The sequence below is a fragment of the Mobula birostris genome, chromosome 8 (genome assembly GCF_030028105.1).
Source record: "Mobula birostris isolate sMobBir1 chromosome 8, sMobBir1.hap1, whole genome shotgun sequence".
Taxonomy (NCBI): domain Eukaryota; kingdom Metazoa; phylum Chordata; class Chondrichthyes; order Myliobatiformes; family Myliobatidae; genus Mobula; species Mobula birostris.
In genome coordinates, this window is record NC_092377.1 from 33840482 (window position 1) to 33859583 (window position 19102).

Genomic DNA, 19102 nt, shown 5'->3' on the forward strand with positions numbered 1-19102 from the left:
TAAAATCATGGAGTCAAATATGGAGTAAATATTTTAGCAATGCTTTTGAACAGGTCCTTAATAGGAGTCCAGTACAAAGTTATACCCAAATGCAACATAAGAGGGAGTGTCAAACTGTATCCAAAATGGTTAAAATTGATTTTGCTTTTCATCTGGAACCTATTACCAGAGGTGTACCACACTGCCCGCTCAGGGTAATTAATAGAAAGATTACAAAGAAATATGTGTTTTTTATACTGAAGATGGAAAGTATTGGAACTCACTGCCTCGAAGGTGGTCGAGGCAAGAGGCCATATAACATTGAACAAATACGTAACAGCCTTGACCTGCACTATTGTAGATCCAGTGCTGAGAGCTGGGATTGGACCAGGAAGCTGCTTCTTAACAATTATGGAGACAGAGAGCGCTGGGAGCATTTGTAGAAGAATTAGATACTGTTTAGTCAACAGTCCTTCCCATGCTGCAATGAAGTGACTGAATGATCCAATTATAAGACCATAAAATCATAAGATAGCAGAATTTGGTCATTTGGCCCATCAAGTCTGCTCTGTCATTTCATCATGGTTGATCCAATTTTCCTCTCAGCCCCAATCTCCTGCTGTCTCCCTGTATCCCTTCATGCCCTGACCAATCAAGAATCTATCAACCTTTGCCTTAAATATACATAAAGACTTGGCCTCCACAGCTGCCTGTGGCAGAAGAACTCCACAAATTCACCACTCCCTGGCTAAAGAAATTCCTCTTGATCTCCATTCTAAAAGGACACCTCTCTTTTCTGAGGCTGTGTCCACATCCATTCTATCAAGGCCTTTCACCATTTGATAGGTTTGAATGAGGTCACCTCTCATTCTTCTGAATTCCAGTGAATACAGTCCCAGAGCTATCAGGTGCTCTTCATACGACAAGACATTCTATCCTGGAATTATATAGCAAATTAAAAATTTTAATGCCACTAAAATATTTATTCATCTCTAAAAGGAGGGAAATTTACATTCTGTTATTGGTATTTTGAAATAGATAAAAGCAGACCAAGATTTAAAACATAGTGAAAGCTGAACTCCACTGTTTGTGAGATTGAACTGATGTTTGACACAGTGTCCAGGGAGCTTTTGTTATCCAGTTGTGCACTTATCAGGAATGCATTATATTGATTCTACAAATATTTTCCGTGTACAAAGTTAAATCTTGTGATATAGGGGACAGCAGAGCTTTGGTTCGAGATGAGCCCAATGCCTTGTCTGCTTGCTTTGATCACCAGGGCAGAGAGGAATCATCATGTGCCCCCATGTCTCCTGATGATCACTTGGTCTCAGTATCTGAAGATGACGCACAGACTGCCTTCAAGAGAGTGAATCCAAGGAAAACATTTTGTCTGGATAGAGTACCTGGCCGAGTACTGAAGACCCGTGCTGACCAGCTGGCTGGTATATTCAAGGATATCTTCAACCTCTTGCCTTGGCAGTGTGTGGCAGGCTTCAATTGTACCAGTGCCCAAGAAGAGTATGGGAACCTGTCTAAATTAGTATTGCCCGGTGGCACCTACAACCACAGCAATGAAGTGTTTTGAGGGGCTGGTGTTGAAGCATATCAGCTCCTATCTGAGTGATGACTTGGATCTGCTCCAATTTGTCTACCGAAGGAATAGGTCTATAGCGGATGCCATCTCATTGGCTCTTCCCACAACCCTGGAACATCTGGACAGCAAGATACTTACATCAGGATGCTCTTTATCGATTACAGCCCAGCATTTAACATCATCATCCCCTCAAAACTAATCAGTAAACTCCAAGACATTGATCTCAATACCCCCTTGTGCAATTGGATCATGGATTTCCTCACTTGTAGACCCTAGTCAGTACGGATTGGGAAAAATATCTTCTCCACAATCTCCATCAGCACAGGAGCAGGGATGTGAATTAGCCCCCTGATATACTTGCTTTACACCTGTGACTGTGTAGCTAAGTACAGCTCCAACACTATATACAAGTTTGCTGATGACACCACTGTTGTGGGCTGTATTAAAGGTGGCGATGAATCAGCATACAGGAGGGAGACTGAAAATTTGGCTGGATGGTGTAATAACAACAATCTCTCACTCAATGTCAATCAGATGAAGGAACTGATTGTAGACTTCAGGAGAGGGAAACCAGAGGTCTCTGAGCCAATAATCATCAGAGGATCAGAGGTGGAGAGGGTCAGTAACTTTAAATTCGTGGGTGTCACCATCTCAGAGGACTTGTCTAGACCCATCGTATTAATTGCAAAGAAAGCCAACAGTGCCTCTACTTCCTCAGGAGTCTGCGGAGATTTGTTGTATCACCAAAAACCTTGGCAAACGTATACAGAAAGTGAGCCGACTGGCTGCATTATGGCCTGGTATGGGAACACCAATGCTTTTGAGTGGAAAATCATACAAAAGGTAGTGGATTTGGCTCAGTACATCATGGTTAACCACCTGCCCAAACCATTAAATACATCTATATAAAGTGTTGCCGTAGGAAAGCAGCATTCATTATCAAAGGACTTCATCACCCCAGGCCAAGGTACAGGTGCCTCACGACTCGCAACAACAGGTTCAAGAACAGTTACTAGCCATCGACCATCAGGCTCTTGAACAAAAGGGAATAGCTACACTCATTGAAGGATAATTTTATCTTGTTATTTTATCCTCATTGTTTATTGCTGTTTATTTATATCTGCATTTGCACAGTTTGTTGTTCATCGATCCTGTCCACTATTAACGTTCTATAGATTTGCTAAGTATGCCTGCAGAAAAAGAATCTCGGGGTAGTATGTGGTGACACATATGCACTCTGATAATAAATTGAACTTTGAACTTTCAATAAATTTTATTTTGAACTTTGAACTTTGATTTTAAGAGGAAACCTCAAGAGATGACAGTGGTCAAGTTGGATTTAAAAAAATGAAAAGTAAGATTATAAAGATGAATAGCAAACGTTTGGACATGCATGTTGAACAGATTGTTCTGACATGCACAATGTAAAACATCAGATCCCAAAAGTCCTGGGATCTGATTCTACAACTGAAGTGTCTCAGGAACTAATATTTATATAAAGGCAGTTTTCCCATTTTTTGGTGTAATTTTGCTATCACAAGCTCTATCACAAATCAAGCCTACAGTTATACCTCTTGAAGGCATTTAATTAGTTTATAGTATCAACCTATTTGTCATGGTTTAAAAAGAATAGTGCATAATATTCTCTATATTTTGTTCGTATAACTATTTGCAAAAGCTTGGTGGGAGAACTTGTGCCCAATAGTCAGAAGATGAAATGTGTTTTCCTGAATTCTCGTTCGAACTGTAGCGGAGTACTCTGAGCAAATGGCTGCGTATTTTCGCCCAAGTTATACATGAAATAGAATTGTTGAATTCTTCGGTGTCTAAGTCGTTTTTACTTTTCAGAAACGCATGTTTGTAGATGTCAATGTGTCTGTCATGTAGGCGTTCTTCAACATCAACTGCTGGAGACTGCCGGGAAGCCCCGATTCTGAAAGGTCGCAGTAACAATTACCATGCTGTTTACATTTATTACGGGCTAACGAAGGGAAAGTACGTTGTTGACAGTTGTTAAGAGGCCAACAATCCTGACAACCATACCTGCATTACTTTAAATGTCACATCTTGAGTGAAGCTGCAGGATGAAATGTTGTTATACAGTATTCTCTTTGCTTCAGCAGCAAAGACAGCCTAAGACCGTACAACACAGGAACAGAATTAGGCCACTCGGCCCATCAAGTCTGCTCCGCCATTCCATCATGGCCGATCTTTTATCCTTCTCAGCCCCATTCTCCTGTCTTCTCCGCGTAACCCTTGGCACCCTAACTAACCAAGAGCGTATCCGCAGCCGTCCGTGGCAAAGAATCCCGCAGATTCACTAGCCTCTGGTTAAAGAAATTTCTTCTCATCTCTGTTCCAAGTGGACGTCCATCTATTCTGACGCTATGGCTCTGGACCTAGACGCACCCATTATGAGAAAGAACCTCTCCACATCCACCCAATAGGTTTCAATAAGATCTTGCTCATTATTCTAACCTTCAGCGTGTATAGCGCCAGAGCCATCAAACGCTTCTCATACGATAACCCTTTTTATTCCTGGACTTACTGGAATCATTTTAGTGAACCTCCTCTGAATCGTCTCCAGTGCTTCCATATCTTCTCTTGGATAAAGGGCCCAAAACTGCTCACAATACTCCAGGTGCTGTCTGCCTTTTAAAGCCCCAGCATTACATTCTTGCTCTTCTATTCTAGTTTTCACAAACCGAATGAATGCTAACATTGCATTTGCCTTCCTTTCCTGCAAGTTAACTTTTAAGTGATCTTGCGTAAGGACTCTCAGGTCCCATTGCACCTCTGATTTCTGAATTTTCTTTCCATTTAGGAAATAGTCTACACCCTTATTCCTTCTACCAAAGTGCACAACCATACACTCCCTACACGATATTCCAACTGCCAGTTCTTTGCCCATTCTCGCAATTTGTCCAAGTCCTTCCGTAGACTCCCTGCATCCTCAACATCACCTGCCCCTCCACCTATCTTTGTATCATCTGCAAACTTGGCAATAATGCCATCAATTTTGTCATTTAAATCGTTAACATATAATGTGAAATGATGTCCCAATATCGTGTCCTGCAGAATACCACTTCCCACCGGCAGCTAACCAGAATAGGCCCCCTTCATTCGGACGCTGCCTCCTGGCAATCAAGCAATCTTCTATCCACGCTAGTATCTTTCCTGTAATACCATTGGCTCTTATCTTCTAAAGCAGTCTCACGTGTGGCACCTTGTCAAAGGTCTTGTGAAATTCCAAGTAAACAACACCCACTGACTTTCTTTTTTATATCCCCTGCTAGTTCCTCAATTCCGTTTGCAGAATCGATTTCATTCATTGCCGATATATTCGGATATCCTCAAAAGTGACTTTTGTAACGCCGAAAAGAAAAATGTTATATGAAAACAATAGAAGTAACGTCTAGACGCGATTAGCGATATCCACACATTTGATTTTATATTTAAAGAAAAAAGATGCCACTTTTGCGATTACACTAAGCACAGTGAATACATGTTATATGTTTTTTTTTACCTTACCTATCATTTTAAGCTATTTCTATTTTAACCGAAGAATTATGGCAACGCCTATTGCTAATTACAAACTGGTAGTTGCCATCTTCATGAAAAATGGTCCAATGTGCTTAAATATAATTATCTGCAGATATATCACTCATTACGCTATCCATCAAATCAGGCGAATTAGTTTAGGAGGATGACGGAGATGCATTTTAAAAAAAATTAGACATACACGAGGAACAAAATAGAGCGATAGGATTAGCAATGTTGGTAAAATGAAAGGAAACAAGGGTGCGTGGTGGTTCCCACCTTAACCAGTTGGAATGCTTGCTCTACACCGTTAATAATATATTGCTAATTGCCAAGTAAATGGAGCCGGATCTCTGTACTTCCCTCTGCAACGGGATCCTTGACTTCCTGACTGGAAGACCACAGTCTGTGTGGATCGGGAATAACATCTCCACCTCGCTGATAATCAACACTGGTGCACCCCAGGGACGTCTGCCTAGCCCATTCTCTACTCCCTCTACGCCATGTGTAGCTAGGAACAGCTCAATTACCATCTACACATTTGCTGACGACACAACTTCAGGTTATGACGAGGAGGCGTACGGGAGCGTGATCGATCAGCTGGTCGAGTGGCGTTGCTTGCACTCAACGTCAGTAAGACCAAAAAATTGATCGTAGATTTCAGAACGAGTAAGACGAGTAAGACATACCAGTCTTCATCGACGGATCCTGGGCCCAGCATATCGATGGGGAAAAAGAAGGCACATCAGTGCCTATATTTCATAATGAGTTTGTACGTCACCAAAGGCACTCGCGAATTTCTACGAAAGTACCGTGGGGAGCATTTTATCTGGCTGCATCGCCATCTGGTATGGGGGTGGCCACTGCACAGGATGGAAGTAAGGTGCAGAAAGTTGTGAACTCTGTCAGCTCCATCATAAACACTTGCCTCACCAGCATCCCGGGCATCCTCAAGGAGCGAAGCCTCTGAAAGGTGGCTTCCATTACTAATGACCCCCATCACCCAGGGCATGCCCTCTTCTCATTGCAACTTTCACGGAAGAGGAACAGAAGCCAGAAGGCACACACTCAACGATTCAGGAACAGCTGTTTCCCCTCTGCCATTGGATTTCTGAATGGATATTGAACCCATAAACACTACTTCACTTTTTTTTCCTTTTTTTGCACTACCTATTTAATTTAACTTTAAAATATATATTTATATATACTTACTGTAATTTAGTTTTTATTATTACGCATTGCAATGTACTGCTGCTGCATAACAACACATTTCACGACATATGCCAGTGATATTAAACCTGATTCTGATTCTGAAATGTGCGTTAAAACAACTGCGCATTTAAGAGGATTACACGTGGGTATATCATGCAAACTAATGAACATTTGGTTATTGACCATTAGGAACGAACTGCCTGGGTTTTGTAATGTGCCTTGACCGCGTCAGTGATAGGAATGGAACGCTCTGTGTCGACCAACCGAATTATTGTTGTACATCTGGAACAAAAAGAAACGAAACTACAAATATGTTGTACTACCTGCATTTCTCAATTTGTGAACAAACCAAACGGAACATAAAATTACCCTCTTCATCCCAGGGTTGAATGCTTATTGGAGAGCCAAGTGTTATCGTCCGAGACATTAATAAATTAAATTAGCAAACTACCGAAATAATTTAGACAATCCTCGTTGGCACCAAAAGGGGACCAATCCTTCCCTGTGTCTCTGTGCTTTTTTTGTGGAAGAAGGAAATTGTTAGGAATACTGATTAAGTCAGCCTACACTCATTACGCTGTGAGGAAAAGTCATTTTAACACCCCTTTTCTCGGATGCTGTCGGGGCTGCTAGACAATTTCCAGCATTTTTATAACTTTAGAATTTCACTCATCTTCAGTTTCATTTTGTATATCTGTCTTATTATTTCAGTTTATTTGAAAACACTGAAACTCAGTAATTAGTAGATTAGTATTAATAATTTTTCGCTTATTTAAAGATACAGAATGGCATTTCTATTGTAAGTTATATGTTGCTGGTGGACGACAAATCACTTCATATACCGTAGATCAAAATTCTCCACTTTTCGCGTGTTATGCTCGTGCAATGCCAGTAGATGGCAATATCTAGCACTTTTCCGGTTTTTGCGACTCTTCCATAAATTATGTCCACTGAATAAGAAATGGCCTTTATTCAAATAAAACGAGAAACTCTACATATTTCTCTCTGAATAGCGAGTCGCATTGTTTAATAACACTTAAATTAAACAGTCAATGCAATAAATGGTCGATGCGGGTTAAGGAGACCGAAAAGTGAAACACACATTGACGACAGTGTCTTATATATGCAACTATTACCGGAATAAAATGAAGCATAGTAATGAAACGTACCCGATCCTTAAGGAGAAAAAGGCGAGATAAAATATTACCCAGAAAAGAATCCACGCGATTTTCGTCCCAGACTGTCGTCGGCATCCATGTGTGATACATGGTAAATTATGAAGTCACAGGAGTTTAATAATCTGGCTTGTCTGATAAATGATTTGGATTTAACTAATCCGACAACAATTTATTCCCTCTTGTCTTGAGTAAGTGACTGCAGTAAATAAAATTGAACAAATAGCCGGTAACTTCATAACGACATTCCTCTGAGCACTGATCTGTTTTTGTACAGTACTACTCTGCCGATAACAGGAATAGCGTCCTCGCCTAGTGAACTGATTGATTTCTTACATCAATGCTTCCTGTATCCAATACAGAGCAACTCAGATGAGATCGAAAATTACAACTTCCTTGCTGTTAACTTTGAAAACACTCAGCAGTTCCGCGTCTGATTGAAATTACAGGGAAGGGGTCTGAGGTCTGTTCTCTTTTCCACTCGTGCCTGGTATCACTGTCATTTTCTTTGTCTAAACTTAGGACAACACCAGCAAAAGCACAACACTGCCTCCAGATAAAGCGGTTTCTGCTTTCTAACCATATTTTTAGTTAAGCAAACGTAAAGAAGATCAAAGTAATTAGTAAATACTGTCTAAAATATAGTCTCATAATGTCTGCAAATGGCCATATCTCGCACCTGCGATGCGCATAGCTTATGCACGGCATGAGTGGAATGAAATCGGTTCACCACAGATCTATTTTTAATCTGTATAACAAGCAAACTGGATCTACAATGTCATCTCTATTGCTTTGTATTGGATACAGGAAGCTTTGCACAACAGTCAGTCGGTTCAAATGTTGAGAACGCTGACAATCTCAACATATTTTAAAACATTTCAACATTTGCCAAGATACAGTATTTATAATCTTCCATTGCCTTATTTTGTATAACTTTTCTAAAGCACAAAATTAATAAATGGGATTGTAAATTGCTCTGATGTTTTTATCTATGTTTCACAAAGAGTCACGTTTATAAATGTAAATCTAAGTATAAATGTATGTCGGGCTAGGAAACAGCACATTGAAGAAATCGAATAGCATCCATGTCCATATTAGTAAAGTTATCAATTATTCAATGCTGCATTTAAGCAACCAAATTTAACATATAGGATTCTGAAATTAATTCGTGAAAATTCGATTTTTAATTTTTTTTGTCATTTATTGACCAAAAGAAGCACGGATCGCCCGAAAAGAGAGTATCTACGGCTATAAAACATTTACCAGTGAAATGCTTCAACACATTTGTATTTTTAAATTTTACTTCGATAGTACTGTCAAACCTATATGGATTTTCTATTTATGTTTTAATAAGGTTTAATAATGTTTACTAGCTGTAGGGATTTGTAAGAATATTGTTATTACATCCACAATCCTGGAGGAACTCAGCAGGCCAGGCATCATCTACAGAAAAGAGTAAACAGTCGACGGTTTCGGGCCGGGTCCCTTCATCTGAGTTCTGATGAAGGGTCTCGGCCAGAAACGCCGACTATACTCGTATCTATAGATGCAGCCTGGTGCGCTGAGTTCCTCCGGCATTTTGTGTGTGTTGCTTGGATTTCCAGCATCTGCAGATTTTCTCTTCTTTGTTATTACATCTGCAGTTTATTCTAATTATTAATTTGTTTTCAGCTAAGTAAATTAATTAAATTATTTATTGTCTAAACATCTCGAATGATAGTTGTAAAGGTATTTTCAATTATGGTTAATCGTCTCTTCATGTATTATATAACTTCAGAATAAACCGATACTAACTGAAAAATGCTGTTTACATTGTAAGCAAATGAAGTTTACACAAAATATTCCCTTGTAATTTACTAAACAATATTGTTGCAATGACCGGTTTTCGGAATGCTCGAAAACGTTAATGCAAATTATTTTTTTAAATGGATTTTAATCCCGAATCAACGATGTTGATAACTTTCACTTTTTAACCTATATTAATTAGCATATATTGTAAAGTCAGCAATATAAAGCCTTAAAAAAACCGCCCAGTTTTGATTGAACACAACGCAAGGGATTATTTAGGACACTGGAATTGATGAGTGCTCAACATATATGATTACTGACGTTTTATTTTTAGAGTTTAACAGGCTTTTTAAAAAGTAAAATAAACTGTATCTAGCAGCCCAGAGGAAACGAACTCAGTTGATGTATTACAACCACCGACCTAAAAAAAAATCGGACTAATACTGTTTCATAATTACAGCCGTAAAATAAACTCCTCTTCATTTGACGCAAGGTCTCCAAACAAATGGTTCTCATTAATTTAATTAAACAAATAAGTGATAATTCCAAGGGGGAATTTAGGGAAATATGTTTAACCAAAAAATGTAGAGCGTTTGGATCACGCCACGACACCTAGAGTTGAGAAAATAGAGTCGAAGGACTTGGGGGGGGGGGAGGGGTGGCGATCTGGATAGGTACATGGGATAGGGGAACACTGATTGTCTTAGATATGTTAAGGTATGAAGTAAGGTATAGCAGACTATGTGGGCGAAAGATCAAAAATCCCCCATAATAAATATTTAATTGAAGTAACACGCACAAAATGCTCGAGGAACTCAGAAGGCCAGGCGGCATCTATAGTATGAAGGGAAATAGACAGTCGAAGTTTGGGTCTGACACCCTACATCGGGAATGTAGACAAGTTTTCAAGCATTAAGGAAGACAAATACTTAGCCAGGAAAGGACTTCGATGACTCTTTCAGAACGTCTGTCTGCCCGACGCTATGTGCCAGGCTATTTCTTCTTAGACTGTGTAATTGTCATTTTATGAAACATACCATCATAATTTTGGTAGGTAATCACGGGCTCCAAAATACTTGCCTATAGTTTGCAGATCACAGTCAACAAGCGTACCAAGGAATTTCTTTGCTGGGAATTGAGTACAGGTACTTACCAGGCTCCTCAAGTCTTTTCTATTTCAGATAACAACCTCGCAGAGTCAAAAAAGGGTTCAACCTAAACTAAGAATCGACAAATGAACCCAATAGAATCGATTAACAACACGCTATTTACAATGAATGTCATTTAATATATTCATACTAAATATTCTGATACTTACCAATAACGTGATAGAAAATGAAATGGTAAGGAACGTATGAGAATAATTACCAAATAATAAGAAGCATTTTATAATTTGGCTGGGTTCCTGTGTTGTGCTCCAGCGGCAATGATATTTGCAAACTAACATGTAATTGCCATTCGGCTCAACTAGTTAGGCGGAAGTTTGTGCTTCATAAGAACCACCTCGCATTCTGTTTTCATTGATTCTGGTCCACTATGGGAAATGACAGTTAAAGTGTAGAAATATTAAACGGGTGTATATAACCAAATAATAAGATTTCATTAAAGCCGGCCTTAGCTTTTGACGACATGAAGTACTAGATATTTAGAACACAAGCGATTCTGCAGATACTGGCGATCTAGATATATTTTATAAAATGGGAGATTCATTGAAAGAAAACACTATATTGCAAAAAATGTTTAATTCAAAAACTGTGTGTGTACGTTCAGTGTCGTTTTAAGATTGCACGGGGGCGCTAAGTGGCGTGGATAGCAGGAGTAGAAACCCCACGTGTAAAGCATTAGGGGATGTCGGCTGAAGACTACAAGAGATTACAGATGCTGGAAATCTGGAGCAACACACAAAGGAGCTGGTGGAACTCAATGGATTAGGCAGCATCAATGGAGGAAATTAAACCGTTAACATTTCGGATCGAGATCCTTCTTCGGGACTGGAAAGGGGGAGATAACCGGTATAAAAAGACGGGGGAAGGTGATGGAGCAAGAGCTGGCAGGTAATGGGTGAGGGGCAGGGAAGGGAAGGCAAAGAGGAGAATAGGGATGATATAAGAAGCTTGGAGATAATAGGTGTACTTCTAAAACTTCTGCTTGTATTTCAGGTAGCATCACGTGAACACCACCACCTACAGGCTCTCCTTCAAGTCGCATACAATCCTAATTTGGAAATACAGTATATTGGCAGACTGTCTTCGTCACTGGGTCTAAATCCTGACACTGCGGAAGTACGCTTCATTGAAACGCTGGAACGGGTCATCAGCACTTTCTAAAGTGCAGTTAGGGGTGAGCCATACATGGTCGCCAGATCCCAAGAATGAAAACAAAATAAGATACAGAAACAGAATGGGAAGCAGAATTCTGTATAATTATAGAAATAGAAATAAAATTATTCTGAGAGTTTCCTCTTTCTCAATGAACTTTGCACTCCGCGGGATTGGCAAAGTATTCCTTTCAGACCAAGGCCAATGGATCGCCTCCATCCACCATTGATCTCACTTCCACTAGAGTCTGGTTTTGTCATATCTCCTTCTCTGCCCATCACCTCCCTCTGGTGCTCCTCCCCCTTCCCTTTCTTCCATGGCCGTCTGCCCCCTCCTTTCGGATTCCCCCCTCTCCAGCCCTTTATCTTTCACCAATCACCTTCTCAGCTTTATTCCCCCCCCCCATCTCGGTTTCACCTAATTCCAACCGCCTTGTACTTCTTCCTCCCTCCTCCCCACCTTCTTATTCTGACTTTTTTTCCCAGTCCTGATGAAGGATGTCGGTCCGAAATGTCGACTGTTTGTTCTTTTTCATCGTTGATGCCTGGCCTGCTGAGTTTCTCCAGCATTCTGTGCGTTTTGTTCAGAGTCAAATTTTGTCATGATTGCTTATTGTATTCACTTTATTTCATAGTATTACTCTAAGTATCACCGCTATAACTACGTACTTGGATAAAAACCAGTGAGTTAAAATCACTTATTTCCATATTAATTATGTAGTATTGATGTCCCAATCTCCCAATTTCTCTTACTTGAAAATGATTTTAAAATCCTTTAGGGCTCCTTCCACCTGTGTACTTTCTCCAGTGATCTAAAGTTGCTGGTTGTCGTTGGATATGCTTTTAGGCAACTATCATTTAGCAGTGGAAACATTCACTTTACGGACATCAGACGCAAGCGTGTTGATTTGACTGGATGACACGCAATCAAATTGTTTTCGCTGCATGTGAGAACAGTAAACTAATTATCAGTTAGAAATTACTATGGATTTCACCAATGATTTTTCGACAAATTTGACTAGTAGCACTTAATAATATGGAGCTATTCCCAATACAAATCTTGTAATTATGTAACTAACTAATGATTAGTAAATGTTATAATTACTTAAACATTACATTTGTATTTTAAAGGCAACCATATAGACATCAAGTCTTGATGTCAGAGCAAGTCCACCAATTCCATTCCTCCACAACGGATTCTCTTGCACATCTGATTAACACCACGCTGAATCTGCCATTAGCACTAGGGGTTAATTTATGGTCACTAAATAACCTACCAGCATATCTTTACTCGACATTATTAAGAACAGTCAAATGATTAGTCAAAAACAATCCAGTTGGGAAGAAAGTAAATAGTTAAACAGTTTTGATCAAGATTTTATATTTTATTTTGTAGATTTCAGCGATAGAGGTCGGTGTTTTATCCTAATTTTAATAATGTATTTTCTATTGTGAAGCTGGACTTATAATTTATTAACAGATTGCCAGAGAAGTAAACAAGTCATGCAAAAGATCAATCGTTGAATGTCTCCTATTTCTGGTCTCCACACTGCTGTATATGAAAACAAAGCCTCGGTTTCCATATCTATGTTGACAGGTCGGGCCGCATTACCACCTTTTTCTGTCTTTAAGTTACCCGATTCCTTGTTCAACCTCCCGTGCTGTATTTCCTCCAGCTAAATACCAAAGTTATTGTCTTTCAATCCCACCACAATTTCAGTTCCCTTGCTGTACAGTGATCTCATCTGGTATCGGTGTGGAATAGAGTTGAACTGTTCATAATATAGTGTTATATTTCATCCCAGGATAAACTTGGAATCACATAATTGCATTATCAGTAAGATCGCCTGAAACCTTCAGTCACCCTTGTGTTACAGCCAGTCTTCACTAATCTAATTTGCTGTTGGTCAAACTTTCTTCTTCCATTCTCTGAAGTTCTGATGCTGATCTAATCTGCATAATCGCTGCTCTGTTTGCTAATCTATATTGGTTCTCATAGAAACAACGCCTTCAATTTTAAATTCTCATCCTTTTCTCCATGACTTTGTCTGCCTATCTTCAGCCTCATAATCTTCGAAGGCTGCAGTGGAACTGCCCTCCCTGATAATCACGGATATTTCCATATAACATACATCGTTAATGCCCCTCCAAAAACGGCCAATAAAGGAAAATCCTACGCACATCTTTGTGCCATTTGTTTTAATATCTATTGGAGATCGATATAAATGTTGCTTATGAAAGCTCAAGCGAGGCGCATTTTAGTACATAAAAGTATATGATAGTTGGTATTTTTAGTAGTATATCATGATTGGCTGAAATTGTACAAAACCTCATTAGTGGTGGTGGTGGGGGACGAAATGACCATTTGTTATGTATTGTTACATCATTGCTTTTCTAGCCATTGCTGTATCCTATAATTATTTATATTTGCTGTAACCTCATCACTTTACGCTTTTCGCAATAAATATTCCACATCTAATTGAAACCAGCAGCTATTATAACAGATTCTAATTTAAATCCTCATTGCAACAATCGTCGTGCATGTTACTTGCTGCCTGACCTCAGGCGACGTTTTTTATCCATTCATTTCAACCCCCAACTAACGTCTGGGCATTTAAACAGGGATCCGCGTTCCTGAGAGCTTCCAGCATTCACATTTAATCTCCCGTGTGTTTAATGTAAAATCCATAATTTCTCATCTCCCTCACACCACTGCTTCTTAATTTTATTTGTGACCTTTAAATTAATTCAAATAATCACGTTTGCTTTCCCTTCTGCGACTGACACTCGGCGACACTGGCATTAGTGACACTTAGGAAAGTTAAACTGGTGAATTGGTAGTCAAAGATTAAAATCAATTCTGGTAACGAATTCTGGTGAATTCAACCTTTCGTAGCTACTCCTGTGAATCAGCTCTTCCTATGAATCAGTTCACAGGTAAATTTTGCATATATAGTTGCACTTTAAAGGAAACATTGTATTTCCTAGGTTTAATTAAGTATGATTGCATGGAAATCCTAACTCCATTTTATAGAGATAGCATTAGAATCAATACAGAAAATATGAATATAATTTTAAACATTGCTGAACGTTTTCTCTAACACACGCTCTTTTTCGTCGTCAAGTGTACAGGCAATCTTTTCCCATTTATAAACCCGAGCTAATAATCATAAGGTAGAAGCTTGGGAAAGAGCAGATTTAAAAGCGTGATAAGATTTTCTTAGTTCTGTGAATTTGGCGGGAGATATACCAGGAAGAGGGGAGATATACTTACTATTTACCAGCTGGTATCTGTGACATGATCAAGCCTTTTTTTTTGTTGATAAGTCAAGCCAAGTTTAACGTGTAAAATTCATTTTAACCCCTATTAAAATAGAGTTCAGGTACATATCCAAAATTGAATATTTATTTGGAATAATTTCGGCCGGTGATATTTCACCATTGCAAGAAGTTATTTTGATGATATGCTTACAAATGCATATTATTTAATTATATTCATAATAATAGTTTTGGATTGGATGCAAGTTTGGTCAGGAGTAGCTAAAAGATTACTTTAATATGACGAACTAACTTACTTTGTGCACTGTCAAAATCAAATAGAAATCAAAAGGATTCTAAACGCGGCCATACCACGCTCAACTCACACCGACATTTGAAGTAATCACATACATCGCATTGCATATTTTAATCTTGATTAATGGGGATGCTCTAATCATTTTAACCATTATTCCTTATTCAATGACGAGCTTTGGAAATGGTGAAACTTCTCTTTGATATTTGAGCGGTAGAGATTTAAACGATAATAGTTTCAGCAACCTGCCAACTATATTTCTGCAGTTAACCCAGTAAATCTCTGACTCACGAATCTTTTTGCACAAAAACCTATGCCGCTCTGCGCGTGTTTGAATAAGAGGAGCGACATCCCCTGGTACAATTTAGTAAAGGCAAGGGCTATAACAAAATCCCTTTGGCCCACCTGTATGTTTGTATTTCCTGACTATCGCTTTAGTCAGGAAATACAAACTGTAAAGTAGTTATTGCAGGGACGAAGTTTTTCAAATGCCCCTTTTCAAAATAGTTATTTCATTTCTGATTCAATATGCTATTTTACTGATATATGCGCCACTCTACCTACACTTTCTACTCGATATTTTCTTGAACGAGATGCTACATCTTTTCAAAGTGTATTTCATTTTTAAAACACGCGTATCTGAGTTATGTAGTCCATATAGCTACTCTTTGACGATAATGAAGTCAATCAAATGGGAAAAAAATGGAACCAAAAGGAGATTGTTCAAATACTTCTCTAAACTAATAACATTGCAAACCTACAGGGGGTTCTGGCTGTTTTCGAAAGTGGGGCATACCCATTTGGACAGAATTCTGTTTCTCTGGATAAATGGCCTGCTTTCTTTTTGGACGGAAAATGCGTGGTAACCTTTAGTTCTCCTGTCCTCAGAGCTTTTTTTTCCCTTTTGCATCTTTCTTTCTCCTTACTTGTATATAAGACGTTTATGTCTTGTGTCGTGTTGGATCCTGATTCTGCTTGCGTAAATGTGTGACCCTCACCAACACAATACATCGCTGCTTCTTTTAATTTACGCGCGTCAGTTGTTAAGTAAACACGCATGCATTATCTCTCTTCGTCTACAATACGAGGAGGAGAAAGGAAGATGAAGTGAAGCCAAATCGTTATTAAATGCTGCACGCCTACATCACCTATTATTTCGAATATGGCATGTGAAATGTAAATATAAACAGTTTTCATATATTTTATTGTCAATCTAAAATATTAAATATCGTGGAGAGATAGTTCCCATTGTTTATAATAACGTTTTTTTCTTGTTGGTATATGAATAATATTCTAATTGAAATCTCAATTTGGCCTATTGTTAATCCAAATTTAAAGCATTGTTTTTTCACGTTCCACCAACATAACTGAACAGTTAATTGCGTATAATGCTTAATTAATATTAGAGATACTTTATATCCGTGATAATATAACAATTCCGCTAAATAGATTAATTTATACACTAATTTATTGAAAAACGCTATTTGGTTGGCAACCTATGTGCTATGTGAATTTCAATCCAAAACGATTTTAAAATACACTCACGTACACAATATGTGTGCATGAAAATGCCTTGCTTAAAAATTCACACTGGAATTAATTTAAAATAATTTGCACCTTGCGTTCAATTAACATGTATTTTATCCACTTACAACATAATCAATTGGATATTTAAATATAATCAGACTAGTGGGATTAAATCGATTAAATATTGATTCGTCTTTTCTGTACATTCATTCACATAATTATATCGCTTATATTAAAGGAAGGAATAGAATAAATTGCATTTAAATTTTCTGTACACTGAAATGTTTTCTGTAGTATAAGCAGAATTATTTTAGATTTATTCAGTATTACGCCAAGCATTAACATGTACGGAAATGATTTGATAAACTTCGCAACGCCTGTGCAGGATGGATAACGCGAGTTCACGTCTATTTCAAGCATAATTACTTCCGACTGAGCACGCACCATTAAACACGACTCGTTCTTAAACGTAAGGTAATAATAATTCCTCCACTCTTCGCTGCTTCTCCCTCAACTAAATCAGATTTTAAAACAAAAGGAAAGTGTAATAGAATTATAAGAGAGAAACATCGCCGGTTTTGAGGATCGTGTATATTTATAAATTTGTTGCTCCATTGCCCATGTTGGAGTACAGCACGGGACTCTCAGTGTACGGCAGTTGAAGAGTATATAAACATTAAAAAGAGCAGTACCTTCTAGTATGAATGAGCCAGTGACGCAATTTAGGCTTTAGGCTACCATGAACGACGACTGTTAGTCAATAAATGGCATCACACTTGTCGGCGATTTTAAGGCAACCTTTATAAAAACAATATCCCGCATATTGGGTTACAGTTAAGTGATATGTTGTGTGTAGATGATTTTCAAGTTGTAATATTCACTTAAAGCCTGTCAGTAACCAATCCACCAGCGATCCCCATCCATAACTACGTCACTTTACCTTTTAAAAAAACAAGTTTTCTTCCTTTATTGCAGTGATCTGTTTATTGACAAAATCACCCCAAAAGCAATGGGAAGTAATCCTATCACTGGTAACTGCATAAAACTAAAACAATATGGCGTTTCATAACAATCGGAATTGATATACCGCAAAATGTAAACAAAATTCTGGTCATGGTGAGTGCCTAGTGATCATCGTACGTTTCTGATGCTATCTCTCTCTCTCTCTCTTTCTCGCTCTCCCTCGCTCTCTCTATATATAAATGTGTGTGTGTGTGTGTGTGTGTGTGTGTGTGTGTGTGTGTGTGTGTGTGTGTATATCTAAAGCAGTAAAGATCAGCCTCCAAAATGCGAATTCAGAATGCCAAGACACCACAGAAATGCAACAACAGATAAGCAAATGGACAGATGGAGATTTACACATATTGGTAGGCGATAAGATTTATAATTGCGACCAGACACGGAAAGAAGAGAATTACGTAAAGCCCTAAAGATACCAAGTCTCAATAAACGCAATGTAAGAACCTGAGAACAAATGGCTGCTGTTACTTATACTAGTTTTTTATAGTTTGCGTATCCCACGAGTCACATTTGTTGTATGCTTTATTTCCCCAGTGCAGATATAAACGTTCAATTAGTTTCATTCGCCACTAGATTTTGCTGCACTGAAAACACTGCTGGCTCTAAAACTTTAAATGTAAAATAGAGGCCTCCAAATGCACCATGCACATTGCGCCTACCTTCAGTGCACGCATTTCTTTATCACCGATCGCACATTCACCAGTGCAATTTAATTCCAGCACTTGGAGCATAAGAAATCCCAGATGTGGCATGTTGCTCTGCCCCACGCATATACGAGTACGCATATCACCTTAGTTGCTGGAAGAGGCTATTAAAGTAACTTTAGTTACTCGCACTTCGAGGAATAAAATAAAACTAAATACAACAGAGAGAACGCTTGCTTGTAGTATATATTAAATTAAAGAGAGTTAAAGTCCCAGAAACACTCCATAAGCCTAGCTCATAGCTATAACTTTCAAATGGACGTTTCATTTTGTTTATGTAATTAAATAACAACATATTAAATATAGTTTTAAGCGGTATACACTGCTATGTAGGAGTGTAGACAATTACTTGCGGCTACAATAACGACGTGTACTTTGTATAGAACTTTGCTCATGTTGCTTTTCAGTTATAATATTATTAAATGGCCATTATTCATTTGATTTTTTAAAATCCAATACTACTTTATGAATATTAAAATTATAACGCCATAGTCAGATTAAAAATAATTCTCTAGAACATTCGTACAAATGCGGTGGCAACAGTTAGTTTATATCTAATGCGCATTATTAGCGTGAAGCATAGTTACGGGAAAGGCAACAGCTAAGAGACTACCATTCATTGCATAAGCAGTTTAGCAGTTATCGTGAAATATAAAACCACTTTGAAGTTGA